The sequence below is a fragment of the Crocuta crocuta genome, unplaced genomic scaffold (assembly GCF_008692635.1).
Source record: "Crocuta crocuta isolate KB4526 unplaced genomic scaffold, BGI_CrCroc_1.0 scaffold327, whole genome shotgun sequence".
NCBI lineage: Eukaryota > Metazoa > Chordata > Mammalia > Carnivora > Hyaenidae > Crocuta > Crocuta crocuta.
In genome coordinates, this window is record NW_027529176.1 from 827,299 (window position 1) to 833,390 (window position 6,092).

Genomic DNA, 6,092 nt, shown 5'->3' on the forward strand with positions numbered 1-6,092 from the left:
CCCGGATCCCACCTCTGCCCCGTCCGTGCCAGCTCGTGGTGCTTCTACCCCTACAGCGTTCTCACAAACCTGGGGGGCTCCCTGGTGTGTCGCGGGGATCCGTGGCTTCAGGCAAGAGGGTGTCCACAGGACTCCTCTGGGAGGCCCCTCTCCATCCCCGGCTTCTGCTGAGATGGCTGGCTGGACCGGGGGCCAGACGTTGCGCCCGGCCGGCACGGGCCTGTGCGTCACGGCCTTGGCGCTCTCTCCAGGGCCCGCTTTCCCAGCACGTACTTGTGCTGCAACCTGAACAGGTTGTGACTTTCCTGGGTCCCCAGTGCGGTTCCCTATTTTGCATAACAGCCCCTTCCACAACGTGTGTCTTTCCTCTCGAACTTTCCCGTGTGCGGCANAACAGGCTCCAGGCTCTGAGCCGGCAGTCAGCACAGAGCCCGACGCGGGGCTCGAACCCACGAACCGCGAGATCATGACCTGAGCGAAAGTCGGACGCTTAACCGACTAAGCCACCCAGGCGCCCCCCTTTCTTCCTGCTGGGTTTCCCCCCCCGCCCCGGCATCACCTCCAGCATCTGGGTTTTCCCGGCACACTCCTCGGTCCACTGCCCGGTTCTGAAGCCTCGTCCGCTCGTAGGTATTGCTCACCTGCGCCCCGTAACGAAACCCTGGCCAGCCTCCTGCGTCTGCCGAAGCAAAGTGCCGCAAACACGGGGTCTAAAAACCAGAAACGTATCGACTCCGTTCTGGAGGTCAGAAGTCCAAAGTCATCGTGTGGGCCATACTTCCTTGGGAGGCCCTGGAGAAGGCCTTCCTCACCTCTCCCAGCTTCTGGTGGCTGTTGGCATTGCCGGGTTTGTGTGGCTTTTCCTCTGCGCGTCTCTTCTTTTCTGTGTCTCATAAGGACTTAGGGCCTGTCCACGTGGTCCAGGATCATTGCATCTTGAGGCCCTTTGCTTAGTAACATCTGCAAAGACCCGGTTTCCAAGTAAGGCCATGGTTGTAGGCGCCGGGGATTCTGACGTGAATAGATCTTTTTCGGAGCCCCCATTCCAACCCTCCCCGAAATGCCCCTCCAGTGTCGGCTGATGTATTGTAAAACTTTCACATCTCTTTGGTTTGTGCTTGTTTAAAAAAAAATGCACTGCATTTTGTAGTACGATTTAGTCTATTTATAATTTTATAATTTGATACCATAGATTATTTTAGACACACGTGTAACTTCTTTTTTACTTGATGTCATGGCAGGGACATCTTTCTGTAACGTCTATTGATAATACAATATCCCGTCATGTAACATTCCTTTGTACGGTAACCACATCCTATTTAAACCAATGCCCCCTCATAGAACATTCGGGTTAGTTTTGGTTTTGTAATTGTTTTAATTTTTTGTGTTTTGCTGCAAGCAGTGGCTTTGGAGCAGGTTGTTGGGTGTATCTATGGCATTGCCTTGAACTAGGGTTTCTGGATCAGTACTGTGTAAAACGTAAGCCTTATCTGCACCAAGATACCAGTTTTTACCTATCAGATTGCCAAAGATCCAAAAACTTGGATTTCTGGGTTGTACTGGTGAAGCTGTGGGAGCCAGGCCAGGGACAGCGCAGGTCCCATCCGATCCGATGGAGCCCCGCGAGCCGTGCTCCTGAGGGGCCCTGGGGTTGGGGGGGGCTGATGGAAAATCAAGGGTCAGCCTGGACATGGGAGGGGTCACTTTTTGGGCTAAAAGGAGGAAAACCAAGAATCGTGTTTGTATGTGCTTGACCTTCCACAAAGAAATCACAGAGGAAGAAACAGGGAGCCAGCAAGTGACTCCGGTCGGTCGCACGGGCGGGAGGGAGGGGACAGGCTAGGGAGGCTTCTCACACGCTCGCTCGCCGGGTGGGGGGCAGGTGGGCGTTTTCTGTTCTAACACAGTATTTAAGGAGTTTCTGAGATGTTTGCCGGGTCCAGCACTTGTGTCTGCTGTGCCCTGGGGGACGCTCGGTCACCCCTGCCCGGCAGCCACTTTAAGCGGAGACAGCGGAGCCCTGCCAGTCTGTGGGTCCCGTGAGCGAGGGGTGAGGTGGTAGTCGCAGCGGGAGGGCTGATGGGAGCCGGAGCTAACGTGAACGCATGGGTTCGCTGGGGGGGGCATCGGCTCTGCGATGTTGGGCGAGCATGAGTCCCCCCTTCATGGGGCCCGGTCTTTCCTTATGCGTGGAGGGGTGGGGGGCTTTCCGTACTTAAGTTCTGAGTGATTTTTGTCTTATTCCAGAGCAGTTTGTATCTAGCATTGCTAATGAATACGGTTTTCCCATTACATTTTTCTTAAAAAAATTTTTTTAAATGTTTTTTATTTACTTTTCAGAGACAGAGTGTGAACAGGGCAGGGGCAAAGAGAGAGGGAGACACAGAATCCGAAGTGGGCTCCGGGCTCTGAGCTGTCAGCACAGAGCCTGACGCGGGGCTCAAGCCCATGAACTGCGAGATCATGACCTGAGCTGAAGTCGGACGCTTAACCGACTGAGCCGGCCAAGGGCCCCGACTCTCTTGGGTCTCTTAGAGATGTAGCTGAAGCCGGAGGCCCCGCCGGAGGCTTGCCTGCCTGCGCGACCTGGGCGTGGGTTCAGGGGTGTCCCTCGCCGTGACCCCGAGGGCCTCGCAGCCTGAAGGAGCACGGGCTTGCTGCCTGCAGGCCCTCCGTCCTCACCGAGCACGGCGAGCGTGTCCAGGCTCACGTGTCGCTGTCCCTAGGGTACTGGGCCACTTTCTAAACATCAGGACTGCGTCTGGGTTTTAGCAAAGGAGTTGTCAGCATTTTCGAGATCAATATACAGGTTTTTCCCTTTAACCTATTAATGAGGCAAAACTATATTAATCGAGGCTCTGGGAGTGCCTCATCCCAGCACCGGGAGAGTCCGTGCCTCGGACTCCCTGGCGGTGAGGCCCGCGTGACCAGGCCTGGGGTATGGCGATGCGAGACAGCCGCCCCGGCCCCCCAGACGGGCGTCTCTGTGTTGGAGCGCACGTGTCCCTGCCGGCCTGGGGGGGGTCCACCACAGTGCTCGCAGGCAGGGGTGGGGGGCAGAAAGCAGGGCTGTGGAGGGACCTGGCCTGTGTGCACGAGTGGCCTGTGGCAGAGTCCTGAAGTGGGACCGCGGGGCCCCGGGGGGTGAGGAAGGCAGCGGCCAGGCCCAGCACGGTGGTGGAGGCAGCGGGGGCGGGAGCGACGAGGGGATTGAAAGATACTTAGGGGCAGAACGATGGAGCAGGGGGCGTGGGGGCGGGAGCCCGCGGCCCGCAGCCAAGTCTCTGGCAGGTGCCTGGTAACCATGCTGCTCTTGAACGGGGCTGCACAGAGACAGCTGGACCGGGCCCAAGGTGAGAGCCTTCGCCAGGGTGTCCGAGAGCCCTGGCCGGCACCCAGCCCGCTGCTGCGGTGGGCCTCAACCTCCCCAGAGCCTCCCAGAGCGCCTGGCCTGGCCGGCTTCTTGCTGTCATCATCCGCGAGGGGCGGCCCCCCTGGCGGACAGTTGGCTCCTGCCTGGCCGGCGGCTTCCTGAGGTGTAGACACGGCTCTGGGGCGAGATGGCCCCCGTGCTCACACTTCAGGGCACAGTCTGTGGGGTTTCACTGGGTCAGGCCTTCGCTGGGTGACTGTTGGGGACCCTGAGTGGAAGGTGTCTGCTGGCACGGCTGTCCACGTGGGGCCCCTGTGTGGGACCGCCTGGGTCACCTGCTGTGGCCCCAGCAGGGCGGGCTGCTGGGGGCAGGGGGCAGGCTCGAAACTGGGGAGCCGTAGGGAGGAGCACAACGTTGAGGGCAGGTGGGGTCTTGGAGGCAGTGGGACTTGTGTGGGGGCAGGGGCAGGGGTCCTTCCTTGACCCTGGCCCATGGCCCAAGCTGTCAGCGTCCCCCGGGACTTGTGAGGAGGGCTCTGTCCCGGCTGGAGGGGGTGGGAGGAAGGGAGAACCTGGCTGTGGTGTCAGGGCCCAGGGGCCCGAGGGTGTGAGCTGCCTCCTGGACTTTGCGGAAAGCTTCAAGAGGGTTTGGCCTCGCCCACGGTGAGAGTCCCTGGTCCAGGTGACCGGCTAGGGCCCTACTTGGGCCTGAGAGAGCTGTGCTGCTGGTCAGACTGTCTGTCCTCTTGAGGGCCTGGAGATGAGGCCAGTAGAAGCTGAGGCCCTAGGAGGGCCGGAGCCTTCACTTCTCTCCTGCTGCATCTGGAGAACCTGCGCCCCCTCCTCCTCCCTGTCCGTATCCGTCGCCCCAGGCCCCTGTCCAAGGTAGTTAGAGGGACCTCCCTGGATTGGTGAACCCCCCGACAGCTGTTTCCAGCCCCCTTCTTGCTGCTCCGTCTCCAGTCTTTGGGGTTGGCCAGACCCTTCTCCCCTTCTCTGGGCCTTTGCACGTGCCGTCGGTCTCCCTGTGCTTGCTAGCTGCAGCCTGGCCTTTGGTCCGGCGTCACTGCCCCTTCCTTTGGGAAGCCTGTTCTGAGAAGGAGCCGTTGCAGGGTCCGCGTGGCTGTTCCCAACCTCCGAGGCTCACTGCGGCTGCCGTTTGGGGCAGAGTCGGCAGCGGCAGGCTGAGAACACCTCTTCACTGGACTTCCCAGCTGCCACCACTTTCCTGGGAGCCCCCTGTTTGAACATGGCGCCGGGGGCTGCAGTGGCCACTTCCAGGTGGGCAGCCCCATGTGAGCGACTAGTGAAGGGCCTCAGGCACTCCTCTGGTTGACCTGATGAGTGGGCCTGTGGGCAATAAGGGTGGCTGCTTAGAGGTGGCGGCCTGGCCTGGAAGGAGACTGAGGCAGGCTGGCCACATCTTGTGGAGATTGTCTCTGTCTCTTGCAGCCCAGTGCGCGACCAGGGTGGAAAGGCAGGGTGCAGACCTGGGGCTGACACCTGAGGTGTGAGCACGGCTCCTGCTTTATGGCTTCATGAGGTACGAGATAGACTCCACCCTTGCCCCGCCCCGCCCCGCCCCTGCCAATGCCGACATTCTGCCCCGGAGGCCAGCAGTGACAGCCTACTGACCCACTCAGCGATAGGGGTCGGGTCGGGGGATCCAGGAGGAGCCGTGCAGGGCCCTGGACTGGTGGTGGCAGCTGAGCCCCAGGACCCAGGGGGCTGGCCTGCACCGTGGGTGGTGGGTAAGGTGCACCCGGAGCTGGGGGAACAAGAGCATCCGTCCCAGGACAAGCCAGACTGGGGTCTGCTGAGTGGGAGACATGGAGGCTGGGGTGCAGTGTGGAGTCCTGCTGGACGTGAAATCCTAGCAGTCAGAGTGGAGAGAGCATCCTGAGTCCTAGGACCGGGTGAGGTGGCCTGGAGGAGCATGAGGGTGGGGGAGGGGGCTTGGGCTCCAGGGGAGAGGGGCGAGGGTGGGCAGAGCAGGCTGCTGGGGCGCGAAGAGTGGTGATGAACGGGCGATCCAGGGACCCGGGGCACCGCTGCGGGTAGGCCTCCAGCCCCTGCCCTGGTGGGATCCGCCTACGTCTGCAGCCAGGGTGCTGGCCGTGGAGCTTGGGGGTGGCCCAGACCTGTGGGCATCTCCTGCAAGGAGTCAGTCGAGCCTGAGGGCGCCGTGCGGGGCTGTGCGGTGGGCGGGGGTGGGCCCCTAGATCCGGCCCTGGCCCGGCAGTGTGGCTGGAGTTAGCAGGGTCCGGCCGCAAGTGGTGGGGGCTGGAGGCGGGGGCGGTGCGCCGTCGGAGCTCGCGCCAGGGCGGTGGTGCCAAGCGCATTGATCAGCCCAAGCCCCGCCCCGGGCTGGCAAGCCCCGCCCCGGGCCCCTGGGCTCCTCCCCCAGGCTGCGGCTCTGGCCCGGGCAGTGCATTGCGGGGCCGGGCTCTGCGTGGCGGCAGCCGCGCCGCCCTCAGTCCCGGCGGAGACATGGACCCCTCGAGAGCCATCCAGCAGGAGATCAGCTCCCTGAAAGGTGCGGGCCGGGGCCCGAGCCAGGGGGCGAGGACCAGGCAGTGACCTCTAGCTGCGTGCAGCCCCGCGCAGGACCGCGGTCGAGGTCTGCGGCTCCCGGGGTGGCCTTGCGGACGGGGAGCGGGAACCGCAGGAGGCCCCAGGCCCGTGCACCACCAGGGCTCCAGCTGGCCGGGGTCAGCTG